Source organism: Xenopus tropicalis, chromosome 3, assembly GCF_000004195.4.
Source record: "Xenopus tropicalis strain Nigerian chromosome 3, UCB_Xtro_10.0, whole genome shotgun sequence".
NCBI classification, from domain to species: domain Eukaryota; kingdom Metazoa; phylum Chordata; class Amphibia; order Anura; family Pipidae; genus Xenopus; species Xenopus tropicalis.
Genome location: NC_030679.2, coordinates 146,382,585 through 146,399,049, shown reverse-complemented (window position 1 = coordinate 146,399,049; position 16,465 = coordinate 146,382,585). Strand labels below are relative to the sequence as shown.

General features: G+C 42.8%; 5 non-coding genes across 5 annotated transcripts; all 5 read right to left on the bottom strand.

Annotated features, from left to right (window-relative positions):
- Positions 1–9,880: 9,880 nt before the first annotated feature.
- On the bottom strand, positions 9,881–9,952 carry trnah-gug. Its single transcript has one exon. It is a non-coding gene; the product is annotated as a tRNA-His (tRNA).
- Positions 9,953–10,378: 426 nt separating this feature from the next.
- trnas-gcu lies at positions 10,379–10,460 on the bottom strand. The gene has a single exon. It is a non-coding gene; the product is annotated as a tRNA-Ser (tRNA).
- A 770-nt stretch (positions 10,461–11,230) lies between these two features.
- trnal-uaa lies at positions 11,231–11,313 on the bottom strand. The gene has a single exon. It is a non-coding gene; the product is annotated as a tRNA-Leu (tRNA).
- A 669-nt stretch (positions 11,314–11,982) lies between these two features.
- trnat-ugu lies at positions 11,983–12,056 on the bottom strand. The gene has a single exon. It is a non-coding gene; the product is annotated as a tRNA-Thr (tRNA).
- Positions 12,057–12,486: 430 nt separating this feature from the next.
- Positions 12,487–12,558, bottom strand: trnah-gug. The gene has a single exon. It is a non-coding gene; the product is annotated as a tRNA-His (tRNA).
- Positions 12,559–16,465: the final 3,907 nt, after the last annotated feature.

The window sequence follows — 16,465 nt, the reverse complement described above, 5'->3', positions numbered from 1 at the left end:
CCTGTCCAACTGTTCTTCTACTGAGCAGGGGGGGAGGGCGGCAGCAAACTGCACTGTAGGATAGGAACCAATCGGCAACTTGGCGGACCTGATAGGGAACTGAAGCATGTCTTTGCTTGTGTGCCTGCAGGGTTGTGATTGGTTAATTCCCACCTACTGTGCTTCTTGCAGGGTCTGTTAGGACACGCCCACCCCTCATTTGAAACGTGTACAGGAACCTAAGAGGATCTACAGGAAGCTCCAATAGGGGCCATATTTACAGATAATAGACATTGTTTATACCAAAGTAAAACCTGCACCATATATTATTCATAACTACCTAAAAAATTGGAGTTTTTTTATTTATCCTACCAGATTTGCCACTGAGTATTACCAGAGCATGCAGGCCCTGATATTTGCTGTGGAGGAGATTAACTCGGATCCTGAACTCCTTCCAAATATTTCATTGGGATTCCAGGTGTTTGACACTTGTGTGACCATAGAGGGAGCAGCATATGGAACTCTGGCAATGCTTTCAAGGGGAAAGGAAATCACCCCAAATTATCACTGCCACAACAAAGCGCCTCTTGCAGGTATTATCGGTGACTCGGGGTCCACGCGATCCATTCTTATGGCCCAAATCTTTGGACTGTACCGATACCCACAGGTAATCAACACTGATTTCAATACTTGTGTTCAATATCTTTAAAAATATTAACTAACAGTTTGTATAGTTAATTGAAGATGAAGGAAAGGTATTTTGCCATTTTATTGCCAATAGATTAGTCACAATAGTGCAAGCTAGAACACTATATTTATTCTGCAGAAAGCTTTACCATACCTGAGTAAACAGCCATTAAATCTCCCTCTGTTTGTTTAAGATAGCAGCTGTCATTTTAGCTTGGTCTGACTTCACTTCCCTGTCTGCACACTCCTTCTGGAACAACTCTAAGCTCAGATTAAACAGCAGAGATAGGAGAGGGAGAGAGGAGAGATGGGAGGGGGAGAGAGTTGAGATGGGAGGGAAAGGAGGAGAAGGGAGGAGGAGAGAGGAGACAAGGACATGGTCCATTTTGTTAGAGATCTCAATCTGAGCAGGCAGGTGGATAGAAAATGTGGAACCAGGGCTTAAGGTAGGCCCAGACAGGTTAGACAAGTTGTGTTATAGGTCAAGCTAGGTGTGAAAGATAGTTAGATAGCTAGTAAGCAGCTCTGGCTCCAACAAAGATCGTAGAGAGGTTATTATCCCAGGTGTACTGCTGTTTAGAGAAGGGTTTTCAGTGTACAGACTCAGGGCTAGATAGTGAATTTCCTGGGTAGAAGTATAACCTAAAAGCAGGGAGTAACCCATTGTTGCCCTGCAGGGATAGAGTTTATGTGACCAAGTACAGTGAGTATAATCCTGTGATATGCAAGAAACCTGCATGGGTGTCTGTTAATACTCCTGTGTGTCAAACATAGACATTACAAACAAATAATGACCAATATAGGAGATAAATAGGGCCCTGTTTTTTATTTATTTATTTATTTTTACAGATCAGTTATTTTGCAACCAACCCTATTCTCAGTGATCGGAACCTATTTCCTTCCTTTTTTCGTACCATCCCTAGTGATGAGTTTCAAATGAGAGGTCTGGCCCAACTGGTTTCTTATTTTGGTTGGTCTTGGGTTGGCCTGTTGGCCAATGATAATGACTATGGTCAATATGGGCTTCAGATGGCAAAGCAGGAAATATTAAGTAGTGGAGCCTGTGTGGCCTTTACTGAGAATATCTTGACTGGCCGACCCAATAGGAATGCTCCTCACCTTGTAAATGTAATTAAAAAGTCAACTGCAAAAGTTGTGGTTGTTATAACCACTGAACCAGACTTTGGGATTGTAGTGGAAGAACTGTTGAGGCGGAATGTGACTGGAAACATCTGGGTGGCCAGTGAGGCTTGGGCAACATCAGAGTTACTCTCTAAGGAACGATATCAAAGAGTTTTATTGGGAACCATTGGTTTTGCCATCCATCGTGGTAAGATGCTAAAGTTCAGCAAGTACCTCAACAGCCTTAACATATCCAACAATCTTTTTGATCCATTCATAAGGGAGTTCTGGGAGCAAACTTTCTCTTGTAAGTGGCCATATCAGAAAGACTTAGCTCTAAAGATGGTCAATGACACAACACAGGTCTGTACAGGAGAGGAACAACTGGATAGCCTTCCCTTTGAAGAATATCATAGAGTATCCCTCAATGTATACACTGCTGTTTATGCCATTGCCTGGGCCCTCCATAACTTACTTTATTGTGCACCTGGATCCAAACCATTCCATAATGGCAATTGTTTCAATATCTCTTCATTTCACCCTTGGCAGGTAAGGAAGCAATCTTTAACAAGTTACTTTATTGTATTTGCTAGTGTTAAAGGAATACCATCATGGGAAACCATGTTTTTTTTTTTAAAAACCCATCAGTTAATGGAGCTTCTCCAGCAGAATCCTGCATTGTAATCTGTTTTTCCCATGGGGCTAGCCATATTCATCATTTCCCAGGGTGCTACAGCCATGTCACCTGTGCTCTGATAAACTTCACTCACACTTTACTGCTGTGCTGCAAGTTGGAGTGATATCGCCCCCCCCCTCACCCCCAGCAGCCGATCAGCAGAACAATGGGTAGGGAGCAAGATAGCAGCTCCCAGTAGGTATCAGAATAGCACTCAATAGTAAGAAACCCAAGTCTGGCTTGGGACTCCTCCAGTTACATGGGAGTAGGAGAAACAATAGGTTAGCTGAAAGCAGTTCTAATGTGTAGTGCTGGCTGAAAGCTCAGACTCAGGCACACTTTACTGCTGCGCTGCAAGTTGGAGTGATATCCCCCCCGTCACCCCCAGCAGCCGATCAGCAGAACAATGGGAAGGGAGCAAGATAGCAGCTCCCAGTAGGTATCAGAATAGCACTCAATAGTAAGAAACCCAAGTCTGGCTTGGGACTCCTCCAGTTACATGGGAGTAGAAGAAACAATAGGTTAGCTAAAAGCAGTTCTAATGTGTAGGGCTGGCTCCTTCTGAAAGCTCAGACTCAGGCACACTTTACTGCTGTGCTGCAAGTCAGAGTGATATCCCCCCTCACCCCCAGCAGCCGATCAGCAGAACAATGGGAAGGGAGCAAGATAGAAGCTCCCAGTAGGTATCAGAATAGCACTCAATAGTAAGAAATCCAAGTCCGGCTTGGGACTCCTCCAGTTACATGGGAGTAGGAGAAACAATAGGTTAGCTGAAAGCAGTTCTAATGTGTAGCGCTGGCTGAAAGCTCAGACTCAGGCACACTTTACTGCTGCACTGCAAGTTGGAGTGATATCCCCTCCCCTCACCCCAAGCAGCCGATCATCAGAACAATAGGAAGGGAGCAAGATAGCAGCTCCCAGTAGGTATCAGAATAGCACTCAATAGTAAGAAATCCAAGTCCGGCTTGGGACTCCTCCAGTTACATGGGAGTAGGAGAAACAATAGGTTAGCTGAAAGCAGTGTGGCACTGGCTGAAAGCTCAGACTCAAGCACAAGGCACTGAGATGGCGCCTACACACCAATATTGCAGCTACAAATACAAAATTTGTTGGTTCAAAAAAAAAAAATGTTAAATGGCAGTATCCCCTTAAGGACCTTTCCATTAATGGCATTTGTTTTACCCTGTTTAACAGCTTCTGCACTATGTTAAAAACGTGAACTTTACAATGAAAGATGGGAGCCAAATATTTTTCGATGCTAAGGGGAATCCACCAGTTGTCTACGATATTGTGAATTGGCAGTGGAGTGTAAGAGGGGCACTGGAAAGGGTTACAGTAGGAAGATATGAATTGAGTTCCCCCAGTGGAAAAATATTGAATGTAAACAGCTCTGAAATTATTTGGAGTAACAGTGACAGACAGGTATGCAAAGAGAGAGAAAAAACAAAGTGTAAATTTTCCCTATCTATTTGTGTTGTGACTACTACCATTTGCTACATGTAATACTCTAAAGTAGAGATGCCCAACCAGTGGTTGGGGACAACATGTTGCTCACCAACATCTTTGATGTTGCTCCCAGTGGCCTCAAAGTAGGGGCCATTTTTAAATTTCTGGCTTGCAGGCAGTTTTACTCTGCCTGCCCTATGCTATCTGTGTGTACCATACTCTGCCTGCCCTATGCTGCCTGTGTGTGCCATACTCTGCCTGCCCTATGCTGCCTGTGTGTGCCATACTCTGCCTTCCCTATGCTGCCTGTGTGTGCCATACTCTGCCTTCCCTATGCTGCCTGTGTGTGCCATACTCTGCCTGCCCTATGCTGCCTGTGTGTGCCATACTCTACCTGCCCTATGCTGCCTGTGTGTGCCATACTCTGCCTACCCTATGCTGCCTGTGTGTGGCATACTCTGCCTGCCCTATGCTGTCTGTGTGTGCCATACTCTGCCTGCCCTATGCTGTCTGTATATGCCATACTCTGCCTGCCCTATGCTGCCTGTATGTGCCATACTCTGCCTGCCCTATGGTGCTTGTGTGTGTGTCATACTCTGCCTGCTCTATGGTGCCTGTCTGTGCCATACCCTGTCTACCCTACTCTGACTGTGTGTGCTATAGTCTGCCTGCCCTATTGTGCTTGTGTGTGCCATACCCTGTCTACCCTACTCTGACCTTGTGTGCTATAAATACACAAAAAGAGGTTGTGGGAGCACTCCAAGGCTAAATAAAGTATACAAATACAATGGAAGTGCAACTGATCTGGCCAAATTAACTACAAACATACAGAAAGACAAAAGGGATTGATCAATGCACATTCCCTGGTCCCCTGTTTCATAAGTAAATTGTCTATTAGTTTCATGCTAGTGCATACAGTATATTGACAAGAAACAGGGGTTTTTAGTTACAAAATTATGATCATAAGATTGGTAAGCCACCACACCACGTCAAGGTAAACCCCGTATGGTGGTCCTATCTATTTACCTCTGGTCATACTCTGCCTGCCCTATGCTGTCTGTGTGTGCCATACTCTGCCTGCCCTATGCTGTCTGTATATGCCATACTCTGCCTGCCCTATGCTGCCTGTGCGTGCCATACTCTTCCTGCCCTATGCTGCCTGTGTGTGCCATACGCTGCCTGCCGTATGCTGTCTGTGTGCCATACTCTGCCTGCCCTATGCTGCCTGTGTGTGCCATACTCTGCCTGCCCTATGCTGCCTGTGTGCCATACTCTGCCTGCCCTATGCTGCCTGAGTGTGCCATACTCTGCCTGCCCTATGCTGCCTATGTGTGCCATACTTTGCCTGCCCTATGCTGCCTGTGTGCCATACTCTACCTGCCCTATGCTGCCTGTGTGCCATACTCTGCCTGCCCTATGCTGCCTGTGTGCCATACTCTGCCTGCCCTATGCTGCCTGTGTGCCATACTCTGCCTGCCCTATGCTGCCTGTGTGCCATACTCTGCCTGCCCTATGCTGCCTGTGTGTGCCATACTCTGCCTGCCCTATGCTGCCTATGTGCGCCATACTCTGCCTGCCCTATGCTGCCTGTGTGCCATACTCTGCCTGCCCTGTGCTGCCTGTGTATGCCATACTCTGCCTGCCCTATGCTGCCTATGTGTGCCATACTCTGCCTGCCCTATGCTGCCTGTGTATGCCATACTCTGCCTGCCCTATGCTGCCTATGTGTGCCATACTCTGCCTGCCCTATGCTGCCTGTGTGTGCCATACTCAAGTACATTTCTAAAAACAGTATACTATAAAAGACTGCATAATAGTAATAATAGGAAATGTTATCCATTAAATATCAATTTTGATTTCTGTAGGTTCCTATTTCTAAGTGCAGCCCAAGTTGTTTCCCTGGATTTAGAAAGGTGATCGTACCAGGGAAACCCCCTTGCTGCCATGACTGTGCCCTGTGTCCTCAAGGTCACGTTTCCAACCAATCAGGTATAACTGACTTTATTTGCTTCATTTTTAAAACAAACTACTTTGCATAAAGTACTGAAGCTACAAAAGGGAGGAGCATGTTCATCAAGGTGTCTTGGGGTGCATTCACATTAGCATTCATAAAGGTGCTGTAGAAAGATTTGTACTATGCCATTTCCTCATTGAGCAGCTAAAGATGGTCAAAGATGGTGCAACTATTCATTTATTTGGTGATGTTGCCAAACAAATGGGTAACTGTCCTTTTTGGTTACCCAGGGTTGGACCAAACCAAACAGAGGATATGTATAGCCACCAGAAGTGGACAGGTTAATGTATCATATACATATATACATACTCTCTGTTTGGTTTGGACCAACCCTGGTTGCACTTGACAAGCCATTATGGCATAGGGACCTCAGTAATTTAGTTCTTTTAAGGTTCAAAGGGCTTTGATAAAGAGAATTTCACTTACCTACTTGACGAAAGTTCCATTTCTTCTAGTCCCAACAGTACAAATGAGCAGTATTGCCCCACCCAAGGAGGTAGGACCTATACCAAAGTCATAATTAGTCCTTACCTATAAGACAACCTGACTTCCTCCTCGCCACAAGGATGGGAAACCTTATACCAACACGTTGGGACTAGAAGAAATGGAATTTAAGTCAAGTAGGTAAGTGACATTATCTTTATCTTCTACGTCCATGCAAATGGAAGACAAAAGACTCTCAACAAGCCCCTACAATGCTCCTAGAAATGGAAGCAACCGACAAGAACCTAAAAATACAGAATATGGCAAACAATAAGAACAACAGTGGTGAGGAGGAAGTCAAGTGGTCTTATAGGTTTGGGTATTCCCAGGGTGTAATATTGCTATCTAAATAGTACCATCTAAATAGTTATTGTAACTGTTCTTTGCACTATTATGCACTATATGCACTTTGATTGTACTGAAATGGCTCTAAGGTACAATGTTTATTGACTTTATTGTATAATTTTGTGGTTTTTCACTTTTTCTATAGGATTTTATGATCTGTGCTGAGTGCAGGGTCGTCTTGAAGGCCCTTAGATGTGTATAATTTAAGCTTCTGATATATTAGAAGCTTACTATAGGGATAGATAGTAACCCTGTACACTGTATGAATGATATATTGGGGGGTATATAAAGGAAGTGACATGATTATGCCACACCTCCTCTGATGAAGCACCCAGTGGTGCGAAACGTGTTAGGAGAGTGGGTGCCATGAGACACTATTCATTGTTTGGTATAGTATGTTTACTGCTTAATTTTGAATTGTTTATTTTGAGCCAATAAATGTTTTGTTTATCTCACTGAAATATGTTGTTATTTGTTCTTATAGGTAAGGACAAATTGTGATTGGCTTTGGTATAGGGCCTACCTCCTTGTCTGGGCGGGGCAATACTGTTCATTTGTACTGACGTGGAAGGTACACAGAAGAAAAAATGTATGTTTAGTTGATTATTTTTCCTGCACTTCTAATAGTTTTAATTTTGTCCTACAGATGTTGTTGAATGTCAACCATGTTCCTGGGATTCTTGGCCCAATCTACAACATACAAAGTGTTTACCAAGACCTACAGAGTTCCTTTCCTATGAAGAGCCTTTGGGGTACAGCTTAGCAGCCATCGCAATCGTCTCATCTCTTATACCACTTAATATATTTGGAGTTTTTATTCATTATAGAAAAACACCCATTGTCCGAGCCAACAATTATATTGTGAGCTGTCTTATTCTGCTTTCTCTCTTTCTCTGTTTCCTTTGCTCTTTAGGGTTCATTGGTTACCCACAGCCTGAAAAGTGCCTTCTGCGCCAGGTGGCATTTGGGATGGTTTTTGCCCTCTGCATCTCCTGTGTTCTGGCCAAAACCATCACTGTTGTCATTGCCTTTAATGCAACCAAACCCGGCAGCAGGTTAAGGAAGTGGACAGGGGTGAAGGTGCCCTACTGCCTCATTACTTTGTGTGTTTCTATTCAGTTCTTTTTGTGTGTGATGTTGCTGATATATGCTTGCCCCTTTCCTGAACTAGATATTAACACAAAACCTGGAATCATTTTAGTAAACTGCAATGAACATTCACCTATAGCGTTCTGGTGCATGCTGGGATACCTTGGCCTCTTGGCCTCCATCAGTTTCATTGTTGCCTTCCTGGCCAGACGCCTCCCTGACAGTTTCAATGAAGCCAAATTGATCACATTCAGTATGTTGGCTTTCCTCAGTGTGTGGGTGTCCTTTATCCCAGCCTATCTCAGTGCCCGGGGCATGTATACTGTGGCAATGGAGGTCTTTGCCATCCTGTCTTCCAGTTGGGCTGTGGTGGGCTGTATCTTTGTGCCAAAATGCTTTATTATATTGTTAAGGCCCAACATGAATTCAAGAGAATATCTCATGAGAAAAGACAAGGGGCACAATAATTAATTATCTATATTAATAAAAAATTAAAACAGAACCAGAACACTGCATTGAATTCTTATATCATTTAGCAAAGATAAGATAAGATAGCAAAAATAAGGTTTACAAGAAAAGTCACCATAATAAATATTAAGTAAAAAATATCTTCTAATTTGGTTTGCTTCCCACTAGCTGGCCTTTATATCTGTAGACTCTAGAAGGCCATTAGCCAATCAACTGCCAAGTGGCATGCATATCATTAAGTCACTATTGTTTTGCAAAACAGAAAGCACTTTCTCACCATAATTCATACACAAGAGAGAGCCCCGTTTTGGGTGCTACTTAATCGTTCTGAAAAAGATCTTGAATCCCTTGTCTGCGACCGTCAAAAGTTGAATTTTCCAATCGATAACGCCCAAAACAGGAAGCACTTTCTGACCATCAAGGGAACACAAGAGAGGGCTTAGTTTTGGGTGATATCAAATTGGACAAATAGTGACTTTTCCTTTTCATTCTGTAGACACTGGGGCTTTTTTCTTAACTCTATCCCCAGAATGGAGATCCAGATGGAGCCATCAAAAAAAAAATAAAAAATGACCCAATGGCTAAATCAAAAAGCACTTTGTTACCATTAACAAAACAGGTGGAATGCTACCTTGCCTCCTTCATGCAGCTTCAATACCATGTTGTATATCTGATGTCCACAACGCCCAAAACAGAAAGCACTTTCTCACCATAATTCATGCACAAGAGAGAGCCCCGTTTTGGGTGCTTCATAATCAGTTTAAAAAAGATCTTGAATCCCTTTTCGGGAAAAATGGGCACATGCAGAAGATTGCACCAAGATCAGGATTATTGGGCAAGTATTACTTGCTGTTAAACTATCGAGATATCTGTTAGACAGGCGGATAATTAAGAAGAAGAAGAAGGCCTTGATTGAAACATATTTGTCAGCTCTGACTTTAAACTCATGACAAAGTCTTGATTCAGGTGTGAGCATGAAAAGATGTGTCTAATTGACCCAAGACACAGTTCCACACTTTGATAGGAAGCGGCCGTTGCTTGGTTGGTAGGCATAAACTTGCCAGGAGACTGACATCTGCATGTAAAACAGGCTGGGAGTTTTCAGAGGAACCATGCTTTAACGGGCAGATACCTACAGAGAACAGACATGGGTAAGAGCGCCAAAGGCACACTCTAGCCACTCCCCGCAAGCTTTAATGGAAGAAAGCAGGCACTGCTGAGAGTCGAACTCAGGATCTCCTGTTTACTAGACAGGCGCTTTAACCAACTAAGCCACAGCACCAGACGCCGTGCTGCCATTTAATTTTAGATTTACAAAATTCATTATTTAATTTTGAACACTTTGCCACTAAATTGTCATTGCAGAACCCACTATAGAGAATTCGGGCACCAAATTTCTTCATACAAATCTGGAGTTTTGGAAACAAAGTTTTTTTCAAAATGCATTTGCTTACAGTGCTGCTCCAGCTCCATAATTTTGGATATAATTATGGAAACAGTTGAACCTTTTTATCGTAACACATTTACCATAAATCAATTAATTTTAATAAAATAGCATCAAGTGAGAAAGCTGCCGTGACCCGGATTCGAACCGGGGTTGCTGCGGCCACAACACAGAGTACTAACCACTATACGATCACGGCAAATCTCATGCTCTGGCCCGGTTTGACCCCATGCCTGTGTGCTTGTCATTCTTATTTGAACCCAATTGCAGTTTCCACTTATATTCTATTTAATTCATGGAACAGTTATTGTACTGTAACAGGAAGATATAGGACCTAGTAGGGCTTAAAGCCATAGGGACGTATTAACCCCATGGGATTCATTTTGATTGGCTATGTTATAGGCCCTACCACTTTGTCTGGGAGGGGCAATACCGCCTATTTATATTGACTTATCGGGACTGGAAGAAATCAAGTTTATGACATGAAGGTAAGAAAAACTTATTTTGTAACATCTATATTAGAACATCATGTTGACCAAAGTGATGACAACTTGTGTATTAGGTATAGGTAGAGGGTAAGATTCCTTAGAAACTCTTATTAGTTCCTTGAAAAGCAGTCGCAACCCGACGAGGATGGGATTCAAACCCACGCGTGCAGAGCACAATGGATTAGCAGTCCATCGCCTTAACCACTCGGCCACCTCGTCTTATGCAGCTTTGCTTTTGTGCCCCATACCAAAAGAATGAAATGTCTGCAAAAAATCTACTGGTTTGGGACAGTGACAGAATGGACTGGGAAATGTTTGTCTCCTACTATAGAATGCAAAGAGCTTAAGGAACATTACTCAGACCTGAAACTCCCATTAGGGACTGCACTAACTCATTGGCTAATAACCCTGCTGACACGGGTGGGATCCACATATCCCAGCACCTGTTCATGGGCCCAAACTACTGGACCATGGCTGAGGCTGCTTTCATGCTAAAGTTCTTTGAAGACCCTCAGCCCCAAAAGTCTGTCATTCTAACAGGTCGGCATGAGTTGTAAAGCTCCCCGGCCAGTTTTCATTCTGTGACTCCAATAAGGTGTGTGAGTTTGTGTCTGGCTGCTGTCTGTTTGTTCAGTCTTAGGGATATTTGCTGGGTAACCCTGACTGTGTTTGCTATAGATTGTTTACCCAGCAATATATGTAGAGCAAGAAATCCAGGCTCCTTTTCTTCACCATAATTATATCTAATATGTACAGAATATACCTTACTCTCTAAACCTAAAGTCCATGTTTGCTATGGACTGCTTCAATTATTACAAGATTTACTAATGAGCTTCTGAGGAACCTACTCTCCTGCTGCAGCCATACTGTTTGGTTTGTACATATAGCAGACTTTTGTGCAACTAACAATATAAAAGGTGAGGGACTCTACCCCATGAAGGGCACAATTGCCCAAGTGAGGAGCCTTATATATGAGATTTTAAAACTGTTACCAGGAGTGGGGTTCGAACCCACGCGGATATACATCCATTGGATCTTAAGTCCGACGCCTTAACCACTCGGCCATCCTGGTTAACACAAGCTGTAGCAAAACTTCCTGTCCTTGTGTGGCATTGGTTTTGTACTAATATATTGTAATTATAAAGTTTTTTGTAATTTGTATAAGCTTTAGATGAGAGCATCAATATGGTGGATTGGGTGTGTGTTTTGTAAAGTTTTCTATGTTTGGAACAGGCTTCAATCATGAGAGTACTAATATGGTGGGCTGGGTGTACCTTCATGTGCATTTCAAAATGAAGCCTTTTACGACTGGTGAAATAACCACCTAGATATCTTGTGATTGCTCTTACATCTTTGCCAATGATTAAGTGTCTGTGTGCATGAAATGCGTAAGGCGGTATTCCAATAAAGTCACTTTTTAATCAAGAATTCTGCCTGAAGATTTGCTCAGTGAGTGTCAGCTCTTCAAACAAATGGTGAAATTCGCTCCCTTAACTGAAGGCTCAGGGGGTGAGTTGTTTCATTTTATACATATTTTATAATCTTCCTCTATTGGTAGATCATCAGGCCTTCAATCTTAGGGGCCAGGGGTTCAAGTCCCTGTTCAGGCACTGGATGTTTTACACCAGGGGCAGCCAATACGTCGATCATGGTCCACCAGTCCATCCCCTGTTGACAGACATGGGTAAGAGAGCCAAAGGCACGCTCTAGCCATTCCCCGCAAGCTTTAAAGGAAGAAGGCAGGCACTGCTGAGAGTCGAACTCAGGATCTCCTGTTTACAAGACAGGCGCTTTAACCAACTAAGCCACAGCGCCAGATGTTGTGTTGCAAGCTTTTAATTTTATATTTACAAAATCCATTATTTAATTTTGAACACTTTGCCATTAAATTATCATTGCAGAACCCACTATAGAGAATTTGGGCACCAAATTTCTTCATACAAATCTGGAGTTTTATAAACAAAGTTTTTTTCAGTATGCATTTGCTTACAGTGCTGCTCCAGCTCCATATGGATATAATTACGGAAACAGTTGAACCTTTTTATTGTAACACATTTACCATAAATCAATTTATTTCGAGAAATCGTCTGATTAATGTCATTTCCTGGATTTTACCTATCCTTTATTATAAATCCTCTGATAATCTGCCATTAGCTTCATAAATATCCTGACTGTAAAAGACAGGGATATCATTATGGGTTAAGGGATTTTTTTATGTTAATAAAATAGCATCAAGAGAAAAAGCTGCCGTGACCCGGATTCGAACCGGGGTTGCTGCGGCCACAACGCAGAGTACTAACCACTATACGATCACGGCAAATCACTTGCTCTGGGCTGGTTTGAGCCCATGCCTGTGTGCTTGTCATTCTTATTTGAACCCAATTGCAGTTTCCACTTATATTCTATTTAATTCAGGGAACAGTTATTGTACTGTAAATATGGGCCTCTAGCTCAGTGGCTCCCATGGCTGCTTAGCGGGTTGTAAAGTCCTGTCAGTTATCTGACTTGTTTGGATTTTTTTTATGTTGTTTTTATAAATAGGCATTAATATTAAGTATAATTTGAAATCCCAAGGGCCTAGATTTCATTTAGTTTTGCAATGGGAACAGAATGAAGTGGTAACTATTATACAATGTTGGTAACCCATGGTACATGCCAGTCCTTACACATTACAGACTCATCCAGTGACACCCGTTGCTTTGTAGATTAAAGAACAATTAGCTAATACATCTGATTGTAGTGATGATTTATTTGTACAATGGCAGTCTAAAATGTGCAGCGCCCGAACAGGGACTTGAACCCCCAGACCATAAAAGTCCAATACTCTATCAACTGAGCTATCCAGGCTCCGTGGATCAAATCCCTATTAAACAATAAGGCTCATATGCTAATGGCACACTAGATACATGGGCCTCTGCCCAATAACAGGAAGATATAGGACCTAGTAGGGCTTAAAGCCATAGGGACGTATTAACCCTATGGGTCCCTACATACACTGAAAGAGAGATTTTTACTAGAGAGAATTCACCATTGGAAGAATCATCAACAGGAGAATTATATGAGGAAGAACAGGAGGAGAATTTGGAACAATGCGCAGGATTTGACTTTGCTTTAGTTGAGCCCTTGGTCAAGGCAGTGAGACAAGAATTAAAATTGACAGAGACTCAAGACAGTCAACCATCTTCAAGCAATCCCTTTAAGATCCTAAAAAGGGAACATGCAACTTTCCCATTACCTGAAACAATTGAGGAAATAATTACTGCTGAATGGGAGAAGATGGATGCCAGATTCACAGTGCAGAATAAAGTTCAAAGATTCAGGAAAAGATTTGGGAAAAACCACCTAAGGTGGATGCGGCAGTAGCCAAACTATCCAAGAGAACAGTTCTTCCAGTGGATGATATTTCATCTTTTTCTAATCCAATGGACAGAAAGATGGAGGCGGTATTGAAGAAAAATTATTTAGCTACAGCAGCTTCTTGCAGACCAGCTATTGCCCTTACATCAGTGTCATGGGCTATGCAATCCTGGCTTCATGGGATAGAAAAGGCCATTAAACATGGAGTAGAGAGAGAAGAGATTATAAAATCTCTTTCAGAAATGAAGTTGGTTTGTCGCAGATGCGTCAATCGATCTGGTGAAGACCTCTTCTAGAGCTCTAGCATTGTCAGTAGCAGTGAGGCGAGCACTATGGCTGAGATCCTGGAGTGCAGATAAGGCCTCTAAGGCAAATTTATGCAATATGCCCTTTGAGGGTGATATGCTTTTTGGATCAAAGCTAGAGGAGCTAATAAAGAGAGTTACAGGAGGGAAAAGCGTTTTTTTGCCTCAGGAACGAAGACAAAATTTTCCTTCTTCAACGTCAACTTCAGATAGACAAAGGCAGTCCTTTTCGGGATAGGTCAACTTTTCGTAAACAAAGGGCATATAGGCCTGGCAGGGAATATACACAGGCACAGAACTGGAGAAGAGACAGTAATATGTCTTCCAGACCCTCTAGAGGCAGAGGTTCCTCTGCAAGGGGTACAAGGAAATATTTCTGAAGGGGGGACAGCCCAGACAGAGAAGATCCCCAGAAGGTTATCAAGGTTTGTAGAGGTCTGGGCAAAGTCAATATCAGATGTCTGGGTGTTGGAGACAATAAGAAGAGGATATTTTCTGGAATTTACAAGAGCCCCCCAACAGAATCATTTTGTAGTTTCCCGCATCCCGCGCGACAAACAAAAGAGAGAAATTCTGTTATAATATGTGGAGCAATTGCAGGCTCAGGGAGCAATCAAAGTGGTACCAGCCTCACAAAGACAGATGGGATTTTATTCACCCCTATTCATGTTAAAGAAAAAGACAAGAGACTTCAGACCAGTACTAGATCTCAGACATCTCAACCAGTATTTAGTGGTAAAGAAATTCAAGATGGAATCATTGTACACAATAATTCCAGAAGTAAGACCAGGAGACTGGATGATTTCGATAGATCTAAAGGATGCTTACCTACATGTGCCAATCGCAGCATTGCATCAGAAGTTTCTGAGATTCATGGTCGGGGTCCATGAGCATTATCAGTTCACTTGCCTTCCCTTCAGTCTAGCAACATCACCAAGGGTATTTTCAAAGGTTCTGGTTACTCTAATAGCAGAGTTGAGGAGAAGAGCAATCAACATCTATTATTATCTGGACGACATTCTGCTGTTAGCAAGAGAGCCTCAGATCTTACAGGAACAGAGAGATCAAGTAATCTCATATCTACAGCAACATGGATGGATTATAAATCTAAAGAAAAGTCAGTTGTCTCCTTCTCAAAATCTAACATACCTGGGGGCAAGGTTCCGTACAGACAGAGCGGTAGTAACATTACCGGAAGACAAAAAGCTAAAGATAAAACAGATGGTGCTTTGGATACAAGGGAGATCAGTCTGTACGGCGAAACAATTCATGAGCCTAATAGGCCTATTAACGTCGGTAATACCAATGACGCAATGGGCGAGATGGAACGCCAGGGTTCCACAAAGAGAATTTCTGTCCCAATGGGACAGGATAAACCCAGACTGGGAACAAGACATATTCATCTCAAGCCTTAGGATGGTGGCTAGAGGACAGTCATCTATCAAGAGGAAACAGGCTATGAGATGTTTCTTGGGAGGTGATGACCACCGATGCCAGCTCAACAGGTTGGGGAGCATATTGGAGGTCAGAAATGACCCAGGGAGTTTGGTCTGCACAAGACAGTGTACTCCCAGCAAATGTCAGAGAATTAAAAGCCGTAGCATTAGCCCTAAGAGATTTTGGGCACTTGCTAAGCAACAAGTCATTGCTAGTCCAGATGGACAACATTATGGCGATGTGTTATATAAAGAAACAAGGGGGTATGAGGAGCAGGCAGTTGATACAAGTACTGCAACCAATCATGCTATGGGCTCAAGACAATTTGGAAGATCTGTCAGCAATGTTCCTTCCAGGGAAGGAGAACAAGATTGCAGATTTTTTGAGTCGGAGTCAACCAGACATAGACTTGATGGCAACACAATCCAACAGGAAGGTAAAACATTTTTATTCCAGGGTACCAGAACCAGAAGCAATGGCAACAGATGCGTTAATGCAGAATTGGAGTTCAGGCCTCCTATTTGTATTTCCACCAATCCCAATGATACCAAGAGTTCTGAGGAAGATAAGGCAAGATCGAGCGGAGATAATAGCGGTCATTCCAGACTGGCCAAGGAGACCGTGGTATCCGCTACTCAAACGGATGATGATAGAAGCACCAATGAAATTACCACTGGCACCTTGGCTACTGAGGCAGGGACCAGTACAGCACCCAATGGTCCATACACTAGCCCTCAAGGCATGGCGTTTGAGAGGGAGAGATTAAGATCGTCAGGTCTGTCATCACCGGTAGTAAACACAATGCTAAAGGCCAGGAGAGGATCTACCTATAAGACATATCAAAAGACTTGGAGAGTATTCATGACATATTTAGAAGAAAAAGACATGTCTGCGGAAAAATTTATTACGGTGGAAATTTTAGATTTTTTGCAAAGAGGTTTGGAAAAAAGCCTTAGTATGAGGACGCTGAAGGCACAGATCTCAGCAATTTCGGCCTTTACAGGGAAGGCTTGGGCACAAGAACCAGCAATTATTCAATTCATGGCAGCAGTATTAAGACTAAGGCCCCCAAAGAAGAATCTCTCAACGTCATGGAATTTGCCTTTAGTACTGGAAGCTTTGACG